Consider the following 14,857-nt stretch of genomic DNA (forward strand, 5'->3'; position numbering starts at 1 on the left):
AATAAAAAGTGGAGTATTAGCAGGTGGTTGAGTTCATGTGAATTGCTGTGCCACCTCAGAGGAGCAAACCAAGCCAATTTAAATCAAGATGTCTGATTTGATTCATGTTGTACCTGGGTAGAAAAACTATTTTAATAGACACCAAGCTCCGAGGCATGTGCACAACATGGCCCTGTGAGTCAGCACTACCAGTCTATTTAAATATTTTAACTTTAGGCACAGTTTTTGATACATATAATGTGAAGTATTGTTTTATATAAACCATATAAAAAAAATGTAAACACCTATGGCACTGTCACATACCTGCCTTGCATATCAGTGGCGTTGGAAGATACATAGCTTTAAGAAAATGTCTTTCCAGCATTTACTTCCTACACATGTGTAACTGTATCAACACACCACAGCCAGACTTCGAATGATGTTCTTTTTCTGAAATGCTGTGTTAATTTTACATGGTATGTAAGGGGTATACCTCCCAAATATATTCAAGTTTTTTCTTTAAAAATATGTGGCAAATATGAGATAGAATTTCTGTTTCCTTTGGTCCACAGTATATTTTACATTTGGAACTCTCTCATGGATGCCATATTTGCACAGTCTCTTACTTATTGTTGAACTTTAACCTTGACCATAACTTTTGCAAGAGGGGTCTGCAATGCTTTAGAGGTTGCTCTGGGGTTTTTTCTGACTTCTTGGATGAGTCCTAAATGCAGTTTAGGAGTAAGCTTTGGAGGTTGGCCACTACTATGACGGTTCACCAATGTTCCATGTCTTTTCCATTTGTATTTAACATGTCTCCGTGTGGTTCACTGGAGACCTATAGCTTTAAAAATGGCTCTGTAACAATTTGAAGTTGTCAATCTAGATAATGTCAATTACTTTTTTCTCATCTTATCTTATCTCATCTCATCTCATCTCATCTCATCTCAGGTGTTTTAGCCTACTTTGTGTTGCCAGAAAGTAGTGATGTGTTTCTTTGGTAGATCTCCAGTACTGCCTGTTAAGTTGGCAGCCTGGAACCGGAGGAGGGAGTTGGGGGAAGTGAGGAGGTAAATGTCAAGACACATTAGCTGAAGCCTCATTTCCTTTCACACTGCCTGAAAATAGAGATTGGTAGAGGTTGGTATCTCTTACAGCGTTGTGTTTGTGCTGTAGCATATGGTCAGTGGTACTGGTCTCCAACTTTCATGCCAAGATTTTCCTTTTAAGTTGATAAGGTTTGGGTGAAAAGCAATCACGCAATCACTTTAAATATTACTTTTCTGCTGTGTGCTTTTAAGTTTTCCCTCTGTGTTACAATATTTTTCTGTGAAAGCTTTATCAAGCTATTAAGCAATGCAAATGCCAGTCATCTGAAAGAAACTTTATCTGCAAAGACCTTTATCTCCCTTCTGCTGCTGTAAATACTGCAAACCAATTATTTGCTCATATCTTTTTTTGCTTACATCTTGCAGATCTGCCCTTTTTGTGGTGATTTTTGTGAGTCTAAGTTTACTTTGGAGTTTATCTGTGGATTGATGGCCATTATGATCTTGATGAGTGGGAAAGAAGCTGCAATAGTTAAGTTATTAGTTGCTAGTTAAAATAGGCATCTTCACCCTCTTGAACCTGTTTGGGTTCAGGTGTTGGCAAGTAACCAGATATCCAAACATTTCGTGTCTTTTAAAAGAAGTTGGTGCAAAACTGTAATTGCAAAAGCAGCAACCATTTTTTCAGGCCAGTAGAGAATGAGCTCCAAGCCTAACACTAAACATGAAATGACTGACAGATATCAAAATAATTGAAATAGTCAGGAATTACCAACTACCAAGAAAACAGACAGGCCAGAAAGTGTATTAATTATGTTGAGCAGCTGTTCTGTTTCCTTCATGACACAATTTGATTGTACAGGTCCTTCTCAAAATATTAGCATATTGTGATAAAGTTCATTATTTTCCATAATGTCATGATGAAAATTTAACATTCATATATTTTAGATTCATTGCACACTAACTGAAATATTTCAGGTCTTTTATTGTCTTAATATGGATGATTGTGGCATACAGCTCATGAAAACCCAAAATTCCTATCTCACAAAATTAGCATATTTTATCCGACCAATAAAAGAAAAGTGTTTTTAATACAAAAAACATCAACCTTCAAATAATGATGTACAGTTATGCACTCAATACTTGGTCGGGAATCCTTATGCAGAAATGACTGCTTCAATGCGGCGTGGCATGGAGGCAATCAGCCTATGGCACTGCTCATCCAGAGTGTTGGGTCTTGAGTCTCTCAACGTTCTCTTCACAATGTCCCACAGATTCTCTATGGGGTTCAGGTCAGGAGAGTTGGCAGGCCAATTGAGCACAGTGATACCATGGTCAGTAAACCATTTACCAGTGGTTTTGGCACTGTGAGCAGGTGCCAGGTCGTGCTGAAAAATGAAATCTTCATCTCCATAAAGCTTTTCAGCAGATGGAAGCATGAAGTGCTCCAAAATCTTCTGATAGCTAGCTGCATTGACCCTGCCCTTGATAAAACACAGTGGACCAACACCAGCAGCTGACACGGCACCCCAGACCATCACTGACTGTGGGTACTTGACACTGGACTTCTGGCATTTTGGCATTTCCTTTTCCCCAGTCTTCCTCCAGACTCTGGCACCTTGATTTCCGAATGACATGCAGAATTTGCTTTCATCCGAAAAAAGTACTTTGGACCACTGAGCAACAGTCCAGTGCTGCTTCTCTGTAGCCCAGGTCAGGCGCTTCTGCCGCTGTTTCTGGTTCAAAAGTGGCTTGACCTGGGGAATGCGGCACCTGTAGCCCATTTCCTGCACACGCCTGTGCACGGTGGCTCTGAATGTTTCTACTCCAGACTCAGTCCACTGCTTCCGCAGGTCCCCCCAATGTCTGGAATCGGCCTCTATCTCTTTCGTGCTTCTCATTTTTTCATTTCTGTCTGCATTTCCGTAACAATTGAAATAATCCCAAAGCAGTTTGTAATAAAGTTTTTTTTAATAAATATCAAGCAGAGCTTTAAAGCCTTTGCTGTAATGCTCCACTTGTGAAAGTAAATTTGCCGGGCTTTTTCTTGGCACTCAGACAACAATTCTGAGCACTACTCCTCCGGAGTTTAAAAAAAAATAAAAATGGTAAATAATAAAGAATTTACACTCCCCTAAGTTAGGTTTACATGAAAAGCCAATATTAGGGAAATGTGTATTTTTTTATGTACAAGGAAAAGTTAAAGAGGTCTGTTTGATCATTAAGGGGTATTCTATTCAAATATCTTTCTTACAGAACTGTGGCCAAACAATTTATAATTAATGCCTACATAAACACCACAAACAGATAACTGGTAGAGGGAAATCCCAAAGTGCCGGGCCAATATCAGGCAGCGGTTAGTGGAGAAGTCCCAGTCCAACTGCCCATGTTAGCCTAATTTATTTTATTATCCTACCAGTAATTTTTTTTTATCCTACTAACCAGACCGATTTGTTAGACGAGCTCTGCTGCTTCAAAAACTCCGACAAAACATTTCAAAGGGTCATAATCTTGATGAACTGACTGCACAGATAAAATTTGAAGTTACTGATTTAACTTGACTTTAGCCTCGTTTTGTGACGTTGTATAACATGATAAAAGCATTCATACCATCCTGAACAGCAGATGGCCTAATTCATGGTTTTAACCAATAAAAACATTTGCTCTGTCCTGTACAGCGGATGCCTTAGTTCTTGGTTGCTCATTTTGTGTGTCAGAGAGGTGCAGATAAGTCACTCTTGAAGGTCACCTTCTGTAAACAAGATTGTTTAAAGGTCTGTGCTTTGCTTTGTCTGGCAGAGCAGATGCAAAATACCTTTCTGGACACGTCTTGTTCTGTAACTGTTCCCATTCTTGCAAGAATTATTAAATGAATGCTGTTTTGAATTTTTTTTAAAAAGACGCTCTGGAGATAGTGCCATGCCTTTAAAGGAAATAAGATGATCTAAAAATGTTACCTGAGGTTGCACAAACAGAAATTTTGAAAGAGGGGCTTAATGTATTTTAGAATCCAAATGTTTTAGCAAGGTGATGGGTGTCTTTTTTATCATCAAAGTACTGCAACAAAAGTTAACCTGGGGTGAACTGCAAACCACACAGATTAGCTTAAGAGAGGACTGAGAAAAAACAAATACCCAACTCTCTAAAATTGCACTGCCTTTGTGAGTATTCACCACCAGTCAAACATTTTCTACACACATTCTCATTTGATGATTGTATTTATTATATTAGTACCTCTGGGAACTCAATCTCAATACTCATACAAGAGTATTGGAAAACTATTTTAGGTGACTACCTCCTAAAGCTGATTGGGAGAACGCCAAGAGTGTGCAAAGCAATAATCAAAGCAAAGGCAGGCTATTTTGAAGAATCTAAAATATAAAAGATGTTTTGAGTGATTTCACAATGTTTTGTTTTCTATATGATTCTATATATTTTGGTTCATAGTTTTGATGTCTTCATTATATACAGGTCCTTCTCAAAATATTAGCATATTGTGATAAAGTTAATTATTTTCCATAATGTCATGATGAAAATTTAACATTCATATAATTTAGATTCATTGCACACTAACTGAAATATTTCAGGTCTTTTATTGTCTTAATATGGATGATTTTGGCATACAGCTCATGAAAACCCAAAATGTCTATCTCACAAAATTAGCATATTTCATCCGACCAATAAAAGAAAAGTGTTTTTAATACAAAAAACCTCAACCTTCAAATAATCATGTACAGTTATGCACTCAATACTTGGTAGGGAATCCTTTGGCAGAAATGACTGCTTCAATGCGGCGTAGCATGGAGGCAATCAGCCTGTGGCACTGCTGAGGTCTTATGGAGGCCCAGTATGTTTCGATAGCGGCCTTTAGCTCATCCAGAGTGTTGGGTCTTGAGTCTCTCAACGTTCTCTTCACAATATCCCACAGATTCTCTATGGGGTTCAGGTCAGGAGAGTTGGCAGGCCAATTGAGCACAGTGATACCATGGTCAGTAAACCATTTACCAGTGGTTTTGACACTGTGAGCAGGTGCCAGGTCGTGCTGAAAAATGAAATCTTCATCTCCATAAAGCTTTTCAGCAGATGGAAGCATGAAGTGCTCCAAAATCTCCTGATAGCTAGCTGCATTGACCCTGCCCTTGATAAAACACAGTGGACCAACACCAGCAGCTGACACGGCACCCCAGACCATCACTGACTGTGGGTACTTGACACTGGATTTCTGGCATTTTGGCACTTCCTTCTCCCCAGTCTTCCTCCAGACTCTGGCACCTTGATTTCCGAATGACATGCAGAATTTGCTTTCATCCGGAAAAAGGACTTTGGACCACTGAGCAACAGTCCAGTGCTGCTTCTCTGTAGCCCAGGTCAGGCGCTTCTGCCGCTGTTTCTGGTTCAAAAGTGGCTTGACCTGGGGAATGTGGCACCTGTAGCCCATTTCCTGCACACGCCTGTGCACGGTGGCTCTGGATGTTTCTACTCCAGACTCAGTCCACTGCTTCCGCAGGTCCCCCAAGGTCTGGAATCGGCCCTTCTCCACAATCTTCCTCAGGGTCCGGTCACCTCTTCTCGTTGTGCAGCGTTTTCTGCCACACTTTTTCCTTCCTACCGACTTCCCACTGAGGTGCCTTGATACATCACTCTGGGAACAGCCTATTTGTTCAGAAATTTCTTTCTGTGTCTTACCCTTTTGCTTGAGGGTGTCAATAGTGGCCTTCTGGACAGCAGTCATGTCGGCAGTCTTACCCATGATTGGGGTTTTGAGTGATGAACCAGGCTGGGAGTTTTAAAGGCCTCAAGAATCTTTTGCAGGTGTTTAGAGTTAACTCGTTGATTCAGATGATTAGGTTCATAGCTCGTTTAGAGACCCTTTTAATGATATGCTAATTTTGTGAGATAGGAATTTTGGGTTTTCATGAGCTGTATGCCAAAATCATCTGTATTAAGACAATAAAAGACCTGAAATATTTCAGTTAGTGTACAATAAATCTAAAATATATGAATGTTAAATTTTCATCATGACATTATGGAAAATAATGAACTTTATCACAATATGCTAATATTTTGAGAAGGACCTGTATTTACAATGTAGAAAGTAATTGATTCCAAACCTTCGACTGGTATTGCATGTTTAAACGTTTTTCAGTTTCAGATTTGTTCAAATCCAAATCCAGTTTTATACAAAGAAGGCACAATGCCTTACTTGTTTGGTTAATTTGGCACTGTTTAGGGGCCCCAGGCCAGTGACTTGGCATGCCTGGATGCAGTCTGTCCCTCACCAAGGGTGAGGAAAACATTGAGAACTTATTGGAGCTGTCATAAAGCACTGCAGGTGGCAGGGATAACCCAGGGCAAATGTGTCTTTCTTTCAGTCTGGCATCTGTTTTAACCAAAGCATTATGCACCCACTGGCCTACAGTTTAAAAAGCAGTCTAATTGGAGAAAGAAGGAAAAATAGATAGATCTGCAGTTAAATGCAGCTTTAACAGAAAGTAGTGCTGAAAACCTGTTTAACAGCAAAGGTTGCAAGAATATTACCAGCAATAAAGGGGACGGTGACTCCAGCTGATGAGACACTCAGTTATAAACTAATGAAATCTTATATAACTTGTGTCAATGTGATTTATCTCACTGTGGCAGCAATGCAAGAAGAAATTTATATGGAGAGAGCTCTCATTACATTCTGCTGTCAAGATAATTTTTTTAATTAAACCCTCTGGATGTGCTGAAAACAGTCATCAGTCTCCTGATTCTCATTCTGGAAACACACAAAAATCAAACCCCTGAATAAACCTTTTTGCTACAACTTCATCAATGTTTTCAAACCTTCATTTAAATAAAAACACATTCCATTTTACTGAATAAATCACTACAATTTGTGTGTCTGTGCTCAGATCTTGTTCAGTTTGAATTTGGCCACAAGACCAAGTTACAAATATTTGAATGATTGTAGACTATATTTCTGGTGTAATGTCAAATTTGATGGTACATGTATTTGTGCAGAAACCTAATGTGCATTGTGCTTATAAATTTATTTCCAAAGAATCTTGTATATGAAGCTGTCTGAGAAAAATCACAGAGATGGTTAATGTAGAGTATGAGGATACAGAGAAAGTTGGTGTGACACAGGAGGATGCTTGGGATATTGTCAACCAGTAGGATTGAAGGGACCTAAAATCAGATTATTAAGGTGTCAATAACACAAGATGATGATTGTTGCTGGAGCTGATGAGATATGAAGATTGATTGCAGCAGATTAGGGCATGAGCACTGGCTGAACTGGATCTAAAGATAGAGAACACTGGATTACATTCAAATTCAATTCAATTCAAAAGTACTTTATTAATTCTTAATAATTTTATTAATAATAATAATGACAGTAATAATGATAATAATATTAATATTATTAATATTAATAATAATAATAATAATAATAATAATTATTATTAATAATATTAATATTAAGATTAAGATTTTAATAAATTATTGATACTTTATTAATATTTTATTTATTCCTTATTATTCTGATATGCATTCATCAGCAATACATTGGAATATGCATTCTGATGAGTCTCGTTTGTCAGATTAAAAGTACCATTTGAAAATAACATCCTTAAAGCAGGTATTAAACATACTTTTCATCAAGCCACATTTCGGTATAAAAATGTTTTTTTATTGGTCTGATGTAATATTCTGATCTGAGATGCCATGTTCTCATGGGCTGGAAGCAGAAAATGATCAAAGATTAACAGAAATAAAGGCTTGAAACATCAGTGTGTGTAATTTATCTGTATAATGTGTTTCACTTAGATAATTGACTTATCGAAATAAATACACTTTTCAATAGTATTCTAATTTATTAAATGTGACTGTAGTTCTGTAGTTCTGAAAAGAATATTCATACCCCTTGGATGTGTCCAATTTTTGCACATTACATCCACAAAGCTTATTGTATTTAATCGGGATTTTGTGCTAGACCAAAATATAAAGTGTAATATAAATAAACTGAAATGGGAACCTCTGAATATGAATATATAAAATATATAAAATAAAAAGGACATACAACACAAAATTAACAATGTATCAGCAGAATTCGGCTGAAATGCTTCAGCTTTCCTAATATCACATATTCTAATTGTTTTGACCAAACATTAAATGGATGTCATCCTGTTCAGTGAAGGGGGTTTGGTGCTCTCAAGGAGGAACTCCATGGGTGAAGGTTGACATCGACTATCCTGTGACAGGGGTCTGTTGCAGGGGTCTGCTGCCCCTGCAGCTACAAGGAGAGAGACCCAACCTGTTGCCTGCATGATGAATTAGGAGCTCCTCAATGTTTGTCATCTGCTCCATCAGCAGAGAGAGCACACTTGTGTGGATGCATGTGAGGAAAACCATGCAGACTGTTGCTCACGTTATGTAGCAGCACCTCCCAGAAGATGGAAAAAGCCTGGTTTTCATGTCAAGTCATAAAATAAGCTAATTTAATACAAAAACAGCTAACAAATAATAAAAAGAAGTAGATGGATTATTTTCTCCGTCTTTTAACTATGGTAAAGCAACTCTAACGTCTGTGCGGTTGGCCTGCTTTAGCGCATTGCTTCCACAATGGAGCTTTTCACAAAAAATGCCAACTCAAAAACAGTAGACAAAAATAATCTTCAACGTAATGCCTACATTTACCAAAATACCCCCTGATTTTTATGGATAACCAGGGCTCATTAGCCCCTTTTCAACATTCAGTTTTAACACAAATTAATATATGAAACGATTTCAGTCTATCTTTCAGAGTTTAGAAAGTAATTCAGCTGGATAGTTAACTCAGGTTTCTCAAAGAGCTCAACAGCTTTTGATGCTTTCTGGTGAGAATCTGCTAATTTGATAATTATTAGTCATGTACTCTAACCCCACAAATCTGGCCTTTAGAGAAGAGTGACCAAAGTAAAGACATTGTTTAAAGCAAAGCACTGAAGGAGATCAATTTACATTTCACTGCAAGCCATATAGGAAACACAGTAAATGTGGAAGTAGAAGGAGCTCTGGTCAGTTGAGAATAAAAAACACAACTTTTTGGCCTACATGCAAAATAGGTGTGGTGGTAAACTGGCCTTTCACTACACCAAGAACACCTAATCCCAGAGTGAAACATGGTGGTGGGAGGATTATGCTCTGAAGTTTGGATGATTATCTGTTACAGTGCTGTAATGGACTGGGGCAGAAATTCCCTTTCCAGCAGGACAACCATAAACATACAGGCAGAGCTTTAATGTGGTGGTTCAGCTTAAAGAAAGACTCTTGTCTAGATCAAACTCTGATTGAGAATCTGTGGTAAGACTTTAAAACATCTTGTTCCTTATACCCTAAAATACCTGGTTTGATAGAACCAAATATATCGCCATACATTTTTGAAAAGCGGCACTTTCTTAGGTATTATTCAATATATTGTAATATATTGAAAAAGACAGGAATATCCGTGAATCACTTTCATATATTGACACAAAATATATATATTGAAATATATTTTTGTTGCATAAAGGATGGTATAAATGTAGAATATTTTCTTTCCACCATGTTGCCAAGCTTACTTTAAAAAAACAACTTTATTTTGCAATAGATTAATATAATATTTTTATTCATAAGATGCGTATTTGCAAAAATCTGGTGACATGACTGTTCATATTAACTCGTAATAATGGAGTGAATTACCATTTCAATAAAACTATTGCATGAAAAAGTTTAGCATTATCTCCATTATGATATATATTTTATTAATATATAGCAATACATGGTTCATGCATACATTGTAGTATATAGAAACATACAAGCACTTGTTTCCCATATATGGAAATGTATTATGTAATATATTGCATTATATTAATACATTACAAAACATTTTTATTTCATAAGGGGTTACATGAAAAATCTGTCTCATGTTACCTGTTATTGACAATGCATGCATCTTTCTTGCTTCAAATATAACTATATAAACAGATAGCTTATGCGCTAACTATACTTAATAGTTAACGCATACTTAATCTGAAGTGCCCTGTTTGCACTTCATTTCTGCTGTTGATTGTCTGCAGCCTGGCTTCCACACAGGGAGTAAGAGCAGCTGAGGCGTTGCAGTGCAGATGGTGAGAACAATAAGCTTTCTAAATTCTCATTTCTAAGTTCTCTCAGACTATCATACAAGGAGGCATAACAAAAATAACAGTGCAGATGTTATCACTGAATTTGTCAGCTGACATATTTTTTAAAAGAATCTGGATTTTAATCAATGAGGAACACCAGCAAATTAGTTATTTAAAGGTGGCTTCAGTTAAAGAGCCAACTCTCTACCATCACTTCTGACTTTTTCTCCTCAACAGTTGAAGTAGGAAAATATGTGAAAAGGAGCAGTTTTATTGAGAATATTAATTAAGCTACAGTTTATGTAAGCACAGATACCAGGAGAGAAATTAATAATGGTAAACAAGCTGTCATGATTTTAACCGCCGACTTGACCGACATACAGAGGACACTCAGAGACAGAGAACAGTTTCATCAGTTTATCAAACATTGTAGCAAATCAGGTGAAGGACTCTGGACCAGGTGTCGGGCAGCTGTACGGAGGGAATGGTGGTGAGTAATTTGACTCTCGAGTAGATTAATACTGGGTGGGAACGTGAGTTTACTGATTAGGAGCAGGATGTCCGCCAGGGAGAGGGCATGTCAAGCCTGGAGGTGTTCGGGCTGCTCGGAGCTCAGGTGATGGAACTCCGGTGGAGGGTGGACAGGGTTTCGTGAATGGGAGCCATGTGCCAGTTCGTTTCAGACTGCCAGCCTGGTAATTAGTCCAGAGAAGACACGTTCCAAGGCGGGGTCTGTGGTTCCTTGTTCCAGGAACGAGCGAGAACTGGAGACTGCACCTAAGTGAACAGCAAGGTAGTTTAGCAGGAGGCTTAGCAAGAAGATTCTTTGTTTAACATAAGCAAGGTTCAGAATGAGACTAGGAAGAAATACCGCAGGTGACAAAACACTCAGCCGCAGATGAACTGGCAGTCCCCCCTTTTATAGCACACCGGCTGATGAGAGACGAGCTACACTTGTCACCCTCCGGTTCACCATGGCTCCAGCAGCACCTAGGGGTGGAACTGGTTAACACATACAGTGCCTTGTGAAAGTATTCGGCCCCTTTGAACTTTTCAATCTCTTGCCACATTTCAGGCTTCAAACATAAAGATATAAAATTCAAATTTTTTGTGAAGAATCAACAACAATCGTGAAGTGAAATGAAATGTATTGGATGTGTCAAACTTTTTTAACAAATAAAAAACTGAAAAGTGGGGCGTGCAATATTATTCGGCCCCTTTACTTTCAGTGCAGCAAACTCACTCCAGAAGTTCAGTGAGGATCTCTGAATGATCCAATGTTGTCCCAAATGATTGATGATGATAAATTGAATCCACTTGTGTGTAATCAAGTCTCCGTATAAATGCACCTGCTCTGTGATAGTCTCAGGGTTCTGTTCAAAGCGCATAGAGCATCATGAAGACCAAGGAACACACCAGGCAGGTCTGAAATACTGTTGTGGAGAAGTTTAAAGCCGGATTTGGATACAAAAAGATTTCCCAAGCTTTAAACATCCCAAGGAGCACTGTGCAAGCAATCATATTGAAATGGAAGGAGGATCAGACCACTGCAAATCTACCAAGACCCGGCCGTCCCTCTAAACTTTCATCTCGAACAAGGAGATGACTGATCAGAGATGCAGCCAAGAGGCCCATGATCACTCTGGATGAACTGCAGAGATCTACAGCTGAGGTGGGAGAGTCTGTCCATAGGACAACAATCAGTCGTACACTGCACAAATCTGGCCTTTATGGAAGAGTGGCAAGAAGAAAGCCATTTCTCAAAGATATCCATAAAAAGTCTTTTTTAAAGTTTGCCACAAGCCACCTGGGAGACACACCAAACATGTGGAAGAAGGTGCTCTGGTCAGATGAAACCAAAATCGAACTGTTTGGCCACAATGCAAAACGATATGTTTGGCGTAAAAGCAACACAGCTCATCACCCTGAACACACCATCCCCACTGTCAAACATGGTGGTGGCAGCATCATGGTTTGGGCCTGCTTTTCATCAGCAGGGACAGGGAAGATGGTCAAAATTGATGCGAAGATGGATGGGGCCAAATACAGGACCATTCTGGAAGAAAACCTGCTGGAGTCTGCAAGAGATTTGAGACTTGGACGGAGATTTATCTTCCAACAAGACAATGATCCAAAACATAAAGCCAAATCTACAATGGAATGGTTCACAAATAAACGTATCCAGGTGTTGGAATGGCCAAGTCAAAGTCCAGACCTGAATCCACTCAAGAATCTGGAAAGAGCTCAAGACTGCTGTTCACGAACGCTCTCCATCCAACCTCACTGAGCTCGAGCTGTTTTGCAAGGAAGAATGGGCAAGAATTTCAGTCTCTCAATGTGCAAAACTGATAGAGACATACCCCAAGCGGCTTACAGCTGTAATTGTAGCAAAGGGTGGTGCTACAAAGTATTAACGCAAGGGGGCCGAATAATATTGCACGCCCCACTTTTCAATTTTTTATTTGTTAAAAACGTTTGACACATCCAATAAATTTCCTTCCACTTCACAACTGTGTCTCACTTGTTGTTGATTCTTCACAAAAAATTTGGATTTTATATCTTTATGTTTGAAGCCTGAAATGTGGCAAGAGGTTGAAAAGTTCAAGGGGGCCGAATACTTTCGCAAGGCACTGTACACTCCAGAACTCCCAGACTCTGACACAAGCTGACAAAAACCAGGTAGCTAATCCATCCATTGTCTATACCCACTTTTCCAAACCTAGCAGCCATGTTTTTTAGAAAGTAACCGGACAGAACCCATGTATGCACAAAGAGAACAAACTCCATGCATGCTGGAAGATCCCAGAATTTGAAACCCAGAATTACCTTGTTGCAAGGCAACAGTGCTAACAACTGTTAAACTTTGCAGCACCCGGTTGCAAATTCTATGGTAAATGGACTAAACTTATATAGCGCCTTTCCAGTCATACCAACACTCAAAGCGCTTTACACTAGAGACAAATTCACCCAATCGCACTCGCTAAATGTCAGGTTTAAACAACCTAAATACTTATAACATCACAAAAAGAAGAGAAAGACAAAGAATTAGTTATTTCTCTCGCTGCGAGGAGAACGGACAGAGATGTGCTTTCAGTTACAAATCTCCTACTGCTCTGAAAACCATCTGTCCGCTCCTCGCTTTTTATTATCTTTAGGGGTTCCCTATTTACCATGAATGTTGCTCTCTAAGGATGGGAAAAACAGCTGCATTGTAAACAGGTCATAAACACCATTATCTTGTAACAACACACTTCCACAGTCTCCCCCTATCTTAAGATCAGTGTGTTGTCTGTTCAGCACAATCAGCCACCCTCTTTATGACACCCTCATCTGTGACTGCTTCCTTTCCCAGCTCCACCTTTGATCCTTGCCTGCAGACAAACTAATACTCACACATACATCATGAAAGGTTATAAAGATCAAATAGTCAAGTCAAAGAAGAGGAAAATATATAAGATAAATCTATTTTCAATTATTCCAACACTAAAGTACACACATTTATACACATATAGATATGAACTGTGAATGCGAACTAGTTTATATTGTTAGATTTTGAACAGAAATAAATTTGTTTTAACATGTGTGAGCTTATCTTCAAATGACTTGGTTTGAGGGGAAAATTTGAAAAATGCTCAGAGCATCACCTCTATATGTATCGCTTTTTGATAGCTATTGCTGTTCAGTATCGGCAAACATTTAACATTCCAACTTTGGAATGACTTTGGAGTAGGTATTACATACATCATTTGCCACATTTGTTTTGTTGGGTTTTATCTATATGCTCCAGGCTGTTACCCCAACACTCATACCTTAGCTACATCTGCGAAGCACAGTGTGGTAGTGAGGATTATTCCTGCATGTAAATATTTTGCATGTACAAACAAGTACCTTTACCTTCTGAACGTACAAAGCAGGTTCCCATAGAGACACAAAAGTAATGTAGATTTAAACATTTGTTCTGTCAAGTTCATTTTGAGAATTCTGTTCCGTAGGCACAGCAGAATTTGGATCCTCCATAGGCTTGGTGTTACATTGTAAATAAAAATGTGTTTCTGGACGTCTATGAACATCACTGTCAAACCCTGTCACAGTGTGGGTGGGCCACTGTAACACATGAATATGGTTCCATCTAAACCGGTCCAAATATTTTTTTGATTCCTTTTATCGTTTTCTCGTGAAGTAGCTTTGTTTGAGAGTGAAAGGTTCACCTTCACTCGGGTTAAAAATGTTCAAAATGATCCACTTATTCACAGGGTCACACCTCCCAGACAGATTTTTGTAGAAACCTGAGAAGCTCCATGATTGTTCAGCAAGGCCTGCTGATTCATACGGTGCATGAATCAAATCAATAGCCCTTGTAGTTTCCGAGTTATTAGAGTATGTTCAGGCATTTTTGTGTTTTTCTACATTTTTCCCTTTCTTTTCACCTAGTGTTGTGCCTTTATTATTATATTTTCAAGAAAAACGTGTTAACATTCTCATTCCCCTGTTCGTTTTGAGAAAAACCGTCCAAGAATGACGTCGATAGCCCTTACGGTTTCCGAGTTATGGGCGGTAGTTCGGGAGCATGCACCTCCATGTTAAAAGCCCAGGCCACGGGGAGACGATAGTGAGGTGCTGTATTAGAAATGCTGCAGGTGTCAAGTTACACTGACACTCTTTGCTGATTGGCTGATTCACTCCTCACTGTTCTATTTATAG

At 38.7% G+C, this 14,857-nt stretch overlaps 1 long non-coding RNA gene across 1 annotated transcript; it reads right to left on the bottom strand.

Moving 5' to 3' along the window:
- Nucleotides 1-10,572: 10,572 nt before the first annotated feature.
- LOC124878805 lies at nucleotides 10,573-14,078 on the bottom strand. Its single transcript, XR_007040859.1, has 3 exons — nucleotides 14,051-14,078; nucleotides 11,028-11,146; nucleotides 10,573-10,933 (listed from the first exon to the last, which is right to left on the bottom strand). It is a non-coding gene; the product is annotated as an uncharacterized LOC124878805 (long non-coding RNA).
- Nucleotides 14,079-14,857: the final 779 nt, after the last annotated feature.

This window comes from Girardinichthys multiradiatus, chromosome 13 (assembly GCF_021462225.1).
Source record: "Girardinichthys multiradiatus isolate DD_20200921_A chromosome 13, DD_fGirMul_XY1, whole genome shotgun sequence".
Taxonomy (NCBI): Eukaryota; Metazoa; Chordata; class Actinopteri; order Cyprinodontiformes; family Goodeidae; genus Girardinichthys; species Girardinichthys multiradiatus.